At 38.2% G+C, this 12,162-nt stretch overlaps 1 long non-coding RNA gene across 1 annotated transcript in view; it reads left to right on the forward strand.

The window, feature by feature from the left end:
- The window catches only part of LOC135289912 (uncharacterized), a 35,186-nt gene extending 23,492 nt beyond the window's left edge, over positions 1–11,694 (forward strand). The window contains exon 2 of the long non-coding RNA XR_010352648.1: positions 10,537–11,694. This is a non-coding gene — a long non-coding RNA (uncharacterized LOC135289912). The remainder of the gene's footprint in view (positions 1–10,536) is intronic.
- The last annotated feature ends 468 nt before the right edge of the window (positions 11,695–12,162 follow it).

The following is a 12,162-nucleotide window of genomic DNA, read 5'->3' on the forward strand; positions in this document are numbered from 1 at the left end:
ATGTACTTAGAAAGTTTGTTGGAGGACATGAATACAAAAAATCCTCCTACATGCTTTAGAACAAAAGGGAAGTAGAAAACTATGCATTTTCCTCAATGCCATGCAACAGTCATAGATTCATTTTGCACCACTTCTGATTGAGAAGGTTAAAAAAAAAAAAAAAGAAAACCAAAATAGTTTAAAAGGGCCAAAGTAAATATTTAGCAGGGAGAAAGTTAAATAAAGTATATGAAGTCTGCGTGAACATTAGTCTAGTTTTATGGTAAAAACCAAATCCTCAAACTTCTCCTGGAGCCCCATATTTCATATTTTTGGAATGTTTCTCTGCTTCTCCTATCAATTTTTGTGAGAGCAAGGCAGAGCAGCTCCCAAACCTTTCAGCTTCCTACACCATCCCAGCTGACCCCAGGGGTACTTCACCTGTGTCTCCCTCAGTCTCCCAGGGGATAGCTGCCACAGAACCTTCCTGAAGGACTCTTGGACTTTGCCTAACTTTCCTACAGACAGCCCTGTTATGGCAAGTGCATCGCCCAGGACAGCCTCATTAGCAGCAGCTCACCAGGAAAGTGGGGCCCCCTCATTCAAATGGTGGATCCTCTGGCCTACTTGCAACTCTCTTAGCTGCCAGTGCCAGGGTATTGCTGCTTGTCTGGTGGATTTTGTTACTGCAGCCCTTCGAACTGGCCTTTGACTTGAGACCACCAGTTTGCTTCCCAGAAGGGGATTACAAATAAGCCAATGCGTCATGTCAACTTATTATATATACTTCCTGGAAAATGCCAGCTGTCCAAACCAATGAACTATACAAAAAGCAGTTCAGTCCACTAACAAATACTTGAACTACCCATACAGCTTCTTCTGGTGTACCGGAGCTCCTGGAAAGCTGACACATCTCATACAACAGTGTGACATTTTTGATTTGTAATGAAGGATGTTGTAATGCTTTCCTGCACTGATACAGCCCACTTGCATAGGAAAAACTGTAGCTGTTCTACGCCATTGGCAAACAAAACTTACCTGGCCTAAAAAGCTGTTCAGTATTACAAGGAGAAGACTGAGTAGAAAATCAACATGAATTAGCTAGCAATTAAATAAAATAATTAGTAAAATAAAAGCTGAACCAAATCTTCTCTTCAAACCACACCTGCATTAAAATTCTTCTTTTAGCTGATATAGATTTACATTGTACCCCACAAGCTGCTACTTCTCGTGTGCAGATCCAACTGTTCAGAGATTATAGGAAATTTACCCACTGTGTTTCCCCACCCTGAAGTTATCAATTGTTGAAACTACAACATTTTACAGAAATATTCAGTACGGACACCAGTTCTCATGAAGAAAGGGAAAGAATTTCCATTAACGTGTTGAACAAGTCAAGAATGGGGTCATTTAGTTTTAGCCTTACTTTAGGTTTTTTTCCCAGATTTTTGATATCTCATTTTGATTACCACAATGGTTTGGGGTTTTTTTATGAGAGTTATTTTCAACATTTGCTGTTAAATTTGTAACATTTGCTGCCAATTAGAAAGTCTGGTTTCTGTACACTGTCACCAAATCCATTTTCTGCCATTCAAGGTATCTGGCCTGTGAAGGAGTAAAGTGGATTTCAATCAATGGCTGGAATCACATAGATAAAGGAACATAAATATCCTACAAACACTGTGTTAATGTGATAACAAGATTACTTTTATGTTAGATGTTAGGTTATGTTAGACCTGTGATTTTAATTTTTTCTGCTTTATTTATAGTGTTTTGCAAATATGTTATTTGTGGCTGTATCTCATCTAATCAAATTAGTATGTTAGTCTAGGCCTGTGAGCCATCCCAGTGAGTTGAAATGCTGCTTTTGTGAATACACTTGAAGAACAGAGTAATAGGAGCCTGCAGAGAAACTGGATATCTATAAAAATTGTGAGGTCAAAAAGATGTACCACTTGGCATATCTTAAGATACTTCTCAGCAATATTTTAAAACAGAGTACTGGCACAGAAGGATGGTTTTTGTTCCTTCATTTGGTTAAACAGACAAAATAATATCTGAAGAACATGGTGAAGAAAGTCACACAGCTGCAGTTTAAGGGGTGTCAGCTTCTCTTTGCAGTTATGACTTAATTTTCTTTCTGCTTCCTCTTGTATATACAGTTGTAAGTCTTAAAACTAGATGTATTTGGTTTCCTAAGTAAATACATGCTCCACTACTTCCTTCTATTTATTTAAAATAGGCAGCGATGAATGCATGATATTAACTAAAAAGAGAGAAAAATGGAGTGATGTCTGACACAAAAGTTTATATAACAAGAGCTCATGGTTTTGTGCTGGTGAGTGTGTCAGGTAGATTGATAGCCTGCTGCACCTGGGATCTCAAACTTCCAAATTTGTTTTATTGGCCAGATGCTCTTTTTATTGTCTCTCACCACACCTGTGCATGTCCAAACTCACCTACACAAAAAAAAGAGGCTGCAGACATTTTTCAATGTTGCCAAGATCCAGAGTCCTGGGGCAGAGCAAGGTTAATACTGGCATTTGAACCCAACACTAATCAACACTAATGATTCTTTGGTTTGGGGAACAGTGTCAAAATCATATCCACAGCAAAAGATCAAGGCTGCAGACTCTTGACTTGCCTTTGTGAACATGGGGAGAAGGAACAGCTTCTGTTGGTCTCTGAAGAGGTGGTTAATCATCACATAGGCGCTTTTTTCCAAAGCATTCGAGAGAATGTTTGGCTTTCATTTGCAGTAAAATAAACAAAATAGTTCAAGGGATAAATTTTGACTCGCAGACTATGGTTATCATCACACAAATTTTAACCTGCCCCTCAGTCTTGCAGTTTTTTCAGTTGGATTTGCATAGCTAAGAAGAGTGAATCACTAGGTTCATTTAATGAGCTGATAGGGAAACATCAAAAAGGGATAGTGATTTGCCTAAATGTCAGATGGTAATCAGCACTGTAATTACGCAGCCAGTTTTATTCAGAATGGATCCTTTATTGATATGTACTGCTCCTATGTACTTATATCCTGCAAGTGGCTGGGTGCAAAAGCCAGTCTCTACTTCAAAACTACTTTATGAGGCTCTCCTTCCTGGCATCAGATGTAGCTTGTTCTGGAACCTCCTATCTCAAGGCCATATTCAAGTACCTGCTAAATGAGGGACAGAGCCTTTTCATCCACTCACATTATACCAAAGACAATTACAAAGTTGTCTGCAAATGAGTAAGATTTTTCTCTTTTTCATTTTTCATTGAAATGCATTACAGCTGCAATGTCTCAGTCTGCATCTGTGACTTTCCTATATTTAGGCACCAGTCAGTCAGAAGGAGAAACGTTATTAAAGAAACTACTAAACACATGCAGCCAGAATTACAAGAAAGTGAAGACAGAGAAATTAATGAAAATATACATAATCTCAGTGTTTCAAACTATATATGTACTGCTTATGAACCTTTGTGAAATAGAGGAAATAAGATTCCATAGACCTACAAAAGCTGTGGGAACCTTGATAATCTTTTTCAAAATAAAAATGCTTTCAGCAAGTCCTGAAAAATAATTTTCTAGTGACTGGAGCAAAATGAAGCAATTCTCTATTTGCAGTATGTTGCAAGTAACTGATGCTGTTTTCCTTGCTGTATGGAGTTGTTTCATGAATTGTTACTGAGGTGGTACAATGACTGTTAATTTGTATTAAAATAAGTCTTGCTTCCATGAGAAAGCTTAATGTAACACAGTAGGGTTACAGGATATTGCTAAGACCCAGCACATCTTCCTCTATGCAATATAATCATCTTCAAACCCCTGAATTTTCTTCATATGCTCTATTATCAAGCATTTGAAATAGGGCTTATTTCTCAGTCAGTAGACCTGGCAGTTTACTACGGTGTCCTTTCTGGTCAATTAGAGACACTGAAATTTTTATCTGCCTTTGTTACCGGTCATGGTACTGTTCAGGCATTAGCTGTGCACAGGTTTCACTGTGCTTTTCTCCCCATTACAATGCTATGTCCAGCAGGTGCTGGTCACTGTTGTCCTGAATCAAGTACTGAAGGAACCTGTCTATTTGAAAAAAAAACAACCAAAAACTTAAGTAATACTTAACACACAGATTGTTATTAAGTAAGTAATATATAACACACAGCAATATTTAACCACAGGTTAGCTGTTACATTTCCTTGTATTTTGTCTGTAGTGTAGTATGACAGAATACTGTAATGTTTCTCTTCTCCTGCAATTGCAATAAAATCTGCAGTTAAAAAATTGGAAGAGATTGTATAAACTCAGATTATAAAACTTCAAAATTAAAGACTGCAGCAATGATAAAAAATAGAATCAATAATGAATAAAAATTCATAAACTTCTTTAAGTGTTTATGCCATAATTAATAAATTTCAAAGAAATAAGCGAATCTCATGTCACAGGACAGAATGGATAATACAGCCTATTTTTTAACAAAGTCTAGGCTGAATTGTTAACTCTCACAACATGCCATCACGTCATGGTACTGTTTCTTAAAAAGTTGTTATAGTAGGAATAATTTGTAAGAACAGTACCAAGCAAAGAGAAAATATTTTTCATATGCTTAATCTAATTCCAAGATAAAACTGCTCCAGCTCTGTAAACTACATTCTCCCCAACAGATTAAAATTCAGGGTCTTATTGAAGAGTTTGAAATTATATCTATTTTCCTGCCAGCTCCTTAGCACCAAGAGCTGAGCACAACAGACCTTGAAGCAAACAGTCGTGCAATCTCTTAGTTCAGCTCATGGTCTTGAAACATAAACACAGAACTGAAATAGAAGATTGTTCTTTTTTGAGAACAGCAGTGTCTGCTAGACTACTACAGAAACAAATTTAAAAGTTCAGACCTTGCCCCTTCTAGGGGAAATTTCTTGTGGCAAATCAGAATCATCAGTGGGGTTATGCTCCCAAACCACAGCATCAATCTTGACTTCTCTCAGATGAAAATTAGTTAATTTGTTTAATGAGAATCCTCCAATCTAGAAACAGAAAAAGAAACATCAAGCTAAATATCATGTGAACTTTAAATCTTACCCCTCTTCTCCCATGGTAGTAAGCCACATGAGAACAGAGGAAGGAAAAGGAGAACAAAGTTTAAAAATAGTTATTCCAGGCCTAGAGTATGCCTCAATCTGCTTCTCTCTTCTCCCCATACTTCACTACAATAAGATCTCAGAGCTCAGTACTTTTGGAAAGTTGTGCATGTGTCAGGGAATGTTGTCTTCTCATATGACACAAGCATAAAGGAAAGAGAAGACATACTGGTCCCCCCAGCCAGGTAATTTTTGTGTCAGAATGCTGAAGTGGATTGCATGAGTGAATACGAAGTCTTCCTGAGCCTGAGGAGCATAGTATGAACTTATAAGATCCCCAGAGTGAGGGTCTTCTCATGCGTTCTAGGGTCTCCAGAAAGATCCCGTGCCTTGTGAACTCACCTCCAGTTCCCCTGTGCAGCCCCAGAGTGGTTGTGCCTGGTCTGCCCTTGCAGCATTCTGCCTGCCTACAGAGACTCACCCCATTCCGCTCTCCAACCCATTCCAGCTGCACATCTGAGGCCACCTGGGACCATCTCTGGCCTTGGCATGGGAACCTTGCCATCTCCAAAATTCCTATCCTGTCCCAGACCCCAGAACATACTTTGTCAATACTTCTTTCACACTCCACACATCCAGTTTGCATTGGACCTGTCTGTGGGCAGACAGCATTTGCCTGCTGTGCTGTGCCCCTGCACACCACAGCCCACAGCTGCTGTGTACTCTCCCAGGAGGGATGGGAGACAGAGTGTGTCTTCAAGGTCTGCAGAGGAGAGAAAGGCTGTGAAGACAAGTTCGTAGTGTGACTGCCATCTTTCAACCAAAGCAATCTCAATTTTATTTTTTTTTAAATAAAAGGTGAACAAATTGAAATATCTTAAAGGAGGGAACTTGATCAAGTGAACATCTACCCTCTGAAACACAGGCTGATAATTTAATAAATTCCATTATTTCAGTTCTCACCTTGTAGATTATGTTGTTGGTGTTATCATTGCATGGTTCAAGTTTTCAAGTTGGAAAAGGCTTTAAAGATGATGTAGTTCCAAACTCCTGCCACGGGGAGGTTCACCTCGCACTAGATCAGGTTACTCAAAGCCCATGCAGCCTAGCGTCAAACACTTCCAAGGATGGGGATACTCTCTCAGCATCCTGTTCCAGCGCCTCACCACCCTCACAGTAAACGTTTTCTTCCTATCATCTATTCTAAATATTCCTCTCATTTCTTTAATCCCCATATTAAAATCCATTAGATTTTGGAAGACAGCATAAGTAAAGCAAGAGCAACTTTTAAAAGCAGAATTTTTGATATTCTGGCCAAGACCTAAACTTAGGGCAGACAGTTTATTCTGTTTCCACTCAGAACACATTTAACAGGTTGTGTACCCCCTGCAAAACTAAGGAAAGTTGAAGACAGCAATTATTGTGGCTTTTTCTTATAAAGCTACTAATTAATCCAGTCTCTTTTTCTAAGCTTTTTTTTTTCTGAATCACCAAAATGCTGTGTTTCATATTCGTATATATTCTGTAATTCTCTCACAATTTTTAGGAATTGCTATAGGAAAAAAAAGTGGCAGACAAGAATTTTCTTTTGCATGTTTAGATTACAAACATCTCAAAATTAATTATTTCTGTGGTCCATTTCTAGCCTAATGAGGACACGAATTATATTTTTTTTAATCTCTTTGTGACATTAAAGAGAGTTATTTTCATAATTTCAAACATCACAGACTTCAAACTTGCAATCCTCCCTCTGCTTTTTGGAACTTTGTATCTCTCAAGGTCTGTAGAATGGAAGAGCAATTATCCCTTTTTGCATTAACATAAAGAGCAAACAAAAGCATGAATAACAGCCCTTTTAAAAACTTAAAATAAATGCAATTTATATTCTGAAGAAGTGAAGGATCTAACACTGGAAATGTTTGTTTTTTTCAAGTTACTATTTCTCATTCTGCTGTAAACGTGATTTCTTTGTATTCTTTCCTTTCAAAATAAGCACAAGATAAAAAAAAAGGAGTTTGAATCCTTGTATGAGGGTATCTTACAGAATGTTGAGCTTTCTTATTATGTAAATAAATTAATAGTATTTTACAGTTACCCTGTCAAAATGTCTATGTGCTCTACATATGTTAGTACAGATCTTGTCAGATTTTTTCTTCTTTTTTCAACAAATATAACTTGATGAAATCATTTGAAGATAGTGAGACTGAAACAGCATTTACTGGTTCCTGGAGTGCAGTGAAAGACCTAACTGTGTGCTCCATATAAAATTGCATTAGTGTAAAGCTGCATTTAACAACTTGAAAGTTGCCTGTACAGACTCTCTTCAGGCCTCATATTTATAAGAATATAATAAGAATAATAAGAATTATAAGAATATGCATATATCTTTAGGTATAAACTTTTTTTCCCTTACACCTGTGCCTTGTTCACTGCATGAAAGATACTCTTTACACTTAATGAGTGTATTCAGTATTTTGTTTTGTAGCTATTGTTCAGTGCAGGATCTCCTGCCTTCTTAACTTCACACTATTCAAGTTATTCTGAAACAAAAATCCTCCAGTTCCTTTCAGGACTCTTAGAAACTTTTTTTTTTAATACAATGACGTTAAGCACTGTATATTTTTATTTAACAAGGTCAAAGTAATGGAGGGCTTCTGTCCTGCCTTTCCTTTGTTTAGATTGAGACCTGTTAATGTTGACCTCACAATAATAGTGTAACGCATCGTTAGCACACCAATTAAGTTTTAACTGGCATCGTGGGTTTTCACTGCCTTAAACACAGTAAACAGAGAATATTTAATAGGACACAAAAACAGTAGTACAGGACTTTCACTGGGATAAAACAGCACTTCAGTTAACTGAAAATGTTAAACAATACTGAAAACAGCAACATCTGCACACATGGAGTGAATATGGTCAATAGATGAAGGGAAACAAAACAAGCTTCTTTTGCTGCGGGATTTTAAACAATCTGTTTCTGCTAGGGGCAGTTATATTGTGCCTAGATTAAATGGCTCCTCATATCTCTCCTAGATCTGTCGACACTTGCTAAGTGAGATTACAAACTCTTTCCCTGGTTCAGTAGCACACGTCCTATACCTTTTCCAGGCTGTCAGAAGAAATATATTAACATGGAAATTATGTCAGCATAAAGAATCACTGGATATTTTTGCTATCATATGATACCTCTGGTATCACCTCATTTATGAGTTAATTGCTGACTATTCAATACAACAGAGTAAATTAAAACAAACCAGAGAAAGAAGGTTAAGTATTATTTAACGATTCCTGCTGGCATTTCATGGTCAATACTAGTTGAAACACACCTCCTTCACCACTACATTAGGCCAAAGCTTGCCTCATCATTAAAGACACCCCTTCAAAAGGAGTGTTGCCAGGGAAACACAATGTAAATATGACCTGTAGTAGCCACTCGGTACTGCTTGGAAAGTCTCCTGTCCATAAAAATGGCTTCTCCTTCCTCCACCACTTCCACTTCCACTGGTGTGCAACCTTCTGCTGTTTATTTTGTTATATTTACTGGCAGCCAGGTGTATGGTGAAAATAATGAAATTTCAGATGCATAAACAGAAACTCTATAAAAATAAGACACAGATTCACCTCAGCAGCTTTGGAACATTCTACACTCCGTAGAATGCCATGTGGGCTGCTTTTGCACAGTTTTATAATTCCTAAGGGGATTATTTTAATAACCTGTCATCATGTGGGCATGTGAATATTTTACGCATATAATACTATCAGGCAACACATTCTGAGTATACTACCAGTCATCATAGCTTTTATTATAGCAATCAATATTTTTGTATCCTTAAATGATGCAATATAAATGCCCATCCCATCTTACTAACCTTGATCTGGAAAGTGCATTGACCTACATTATGAAAGAAGTTTTCAAGGTTGTCACTAAAAAGAAGAAAACAAAACAAGCCAGGGCTCATGCTGTACTGGCTGTAGCCTTGAAGTGCTAAGTGGTCTTTTGCAAGAAACAGTATTGTACTGCTTCTTCTCCCTGCATACCAGGAAATTTCGTTATTCAGATCCAGACAATACTAAAATTTAATTAGCTTTAAAATTTTCTGAGTGACTGAATTTTAGAAACAGCATTTTAGTGATCGCAGAAATTACACTGAATTTGTTTTACCTGAACTGTGTCATGTCCCTATCTCCCTCTTGTTTTTATGCATTATAAATTAGTACATACTTTGCCATATCATAACCTCTTCTCATCCTCCTTTGGAATAATTTAAATCCTTAGCAGTTAGAGACATATAAAACGTTTCACCTGGGAATGAGAAAATGTCTTTTCAAATTTCCTGAGAGTTAATCAGTCTCCAGCAGACACATTTAGCTTAAATGTCTCTTCCTGCAAACCCCAGAGCTCCATCAACATATAAGCCTTCCCACACATAAAGCTAGGATATCAAACACATCCTTTCCACCCTCAAATTGGAAAATACTTCTAAAATTTTGTTGTTGGACTCCAATTATGTTATTCTATTTGTATGAGCACCTGTTAAGGGTGAACATAAATCCTTGGGATGTAAATCACTAAATTTAACAGGGATGGTGTTGTAGTTAGATCCTGGTTTCAAATACCTGAAAGGAGCTTGTAGTCAGGTGGGGGTCAATGTCTTTTCATAAGTAGCAAGTGACAGGACAAGAGGAAATGACCTCAAGTTGTACCAGGGGAGTTTTTAGACAGATACTAGGAAAGATTTTTTCACTGAGAGGATTATCAAGTATTGCAGCAGTCTGCCCAGGAAAGTGCTTGAGTCACTATCCTTGGAGCAATTTAAAAAGAGTTCAGATGTGGTGCAGGATATAGTCTAGTGGTGGACTTGGCACAGTTAGGTTAATGGCTAGACTCAAATATCTTAGATATCTTTTACCAGTGAGACAATTCTCTGATGCTGTGGTTTTACTCACTGCCTCTCATGGACAAAAGGCTGCTGGGATGTTGTTATCTGCTATTCAAAGTCCAAGTCTGCTGATCACACCAATGTTCTGGTGAGCACTGGTGCCACATGCAGGGTGGACTTCCATGCAATGTTCAGCCCAACAGAGAGACACCTCCCACCCACTGGCACACATTGTCACCAATGGCCCAGCCAGTGACTCCTATCCAGCTGCTCCCTGGTCTTCCTTAAGATTTCTATGCTGTGTTTTCTTTCTTGAATCCTTGATTGGTGAATGATCCCATCTCGACAGCCCTGCTCACACCTCCAGCATTACCTTTCATACCACTCTGGGGATGTTCCCACAGCTGTGCCAGCAGCCAGGCCCCAGGTCAGCAAGCAGTGTCCCATCAGGGCCTCCCGCTACAGCATGGTAGGAAGCTCATCCAAAGATTGTGGAAAGGGAGTTTCATAGGTGGCCAAGTCATTACTCAGGACCCATATGCCTTTGCTGTTCACATCTACAAACCAAAAGGTACTGTGTTTATCTTATTACATTTTCTTTCATTAACAGGGGGACTTCGCCCCATAGCCACTTCACCCTGGTGGACAAGTCATGGAGGAGCATGGATCTTCTTAAGCACTAGTTGATGTGACCCTTAACAATCGCTAGTTGTGATTTATTTTTCTGTCCCTCTCACTCTACCATACAGCACAGCTGACAGGCAAAAGAAAATGTGTCCACCAATCTCTAGAGTTCGTGACACAGCAAGGTGAATAAGACCTCTTCTTCTGCTGTGACTGACAGCATTTTCTCCTCAACATAGGAAGCTGCGTGAGAAGGAACACCAAGTGACTTGGCTTCCTGATAGAACTAGCTGACCAGGAGCCCCTCTGCATGAGTACATCTGATTTGATCCATCTCCCTATTAGATTTTGGGGTCAGGTGCATGGAGGGATTTTTAGAGTTAATATGTCTCTGAATTCACTCATAGATCTGAAAAATTATTCTTCCAAAATACTTATGTTCTAAACATTTTGCCTTTGGACAAAAGGAACTGACAAATGAGCTACTGTACTTAAATAGATGATTTGGGGAGTCTCATTCTGGAACACAATCTGGTGTACAGCAGCATTTGATAACAGCAGCATTTTCGAGCAATACTGACTGTTGGGATTCATAACAGAAAACTTTTGTCAACTGTGAGATCGGACCAAAAAGAAGAGGATGACATCACTGGCTCATCACATAAGCTGAAGGACTGACTTGACTAGACTGGATGCTTCAAAAGAGGAAAGTAACCTAGAGCAGACATGGATTAAACTGAACGGGTGTAAAAGTGTACACAAGCACAATGTACTTTTAAATTAGACTTGTGTCTTTTGTGATTACACAAAAGCCAGAACAGGAAGATGATTGTTGCAGAGAATCTGAAAATTTTGCACAGGACAAAAACCCAAAGCATTTATTTTGGAATACTGCCTGACCCAGTTTAAGACTTTTCATTTGGCAGTATAAAGTACTAAATTGTGTGGGATGATGATCAAGGCCAAGTATTAAGGCAGCCTGTTGGCTGAAGGTTTGCACAGCACATCTCAGTTTATCTTCATAAAGTGTATAATTGAACCATTTAAATCTGTGGGGTCAGCTGGGCTATTGTTAAAGTTTATGTAAATACAGTACCATTAAGCAAATACTATACAAAGTATTAAAGATCATTTGTCTTCCTTACTCTGTACTTTGTGTCTTGCTTGTACTGAAATCTTTTCATGTCCATTTTATTTTGGGAACAAAATGAGCATGAATGCAATGCTATCAGCTAAGAGCATTTTATGCTATCACAGTAATTTATTATCTTTATATGTCTGGAGGGACAATGTAAAGAAAAATCCTATTTCAGATCATTTAAAGTGAATATCCCCTCTCTATGTTAATAGCAGTATTTCATGTGTGGAAGTACTATTGTGGAATTTCGTTAGTCAGATTCTTTTATCAGTTAGCATTCAGCTCAGTGAAAATTGACAGTAGCTATGCAATAATAAGGTGCTGCTGGTATATATTCTTCCAATCTACCATGAAAAAAGCTACACGCTCTAAGCACAAACATTTTGTGGTAAGAATGTTGCAAGGACAGCAAGAGGCAGAATCTGGTTGACACTTCATAACCACATAATTTGGATCAGCAAATCCTACAGTGCG

The sequence above is a fragment of the Passer domesticus genome, chromosome Z (genome assembly GCF_036417665.1).
Source record: "Passer domesticus isolate bPasDom1 chromosome Z, bPasDom1.hap1, whole genome shotgun sequence".
In the NCBI taxonomy this organism is placed as follows: domain Eukaryota; kingdom Metazoa; phylum Chordata; class Aves; order Passeriformes; family Passeridae; genus Passer; species Passer domesticus.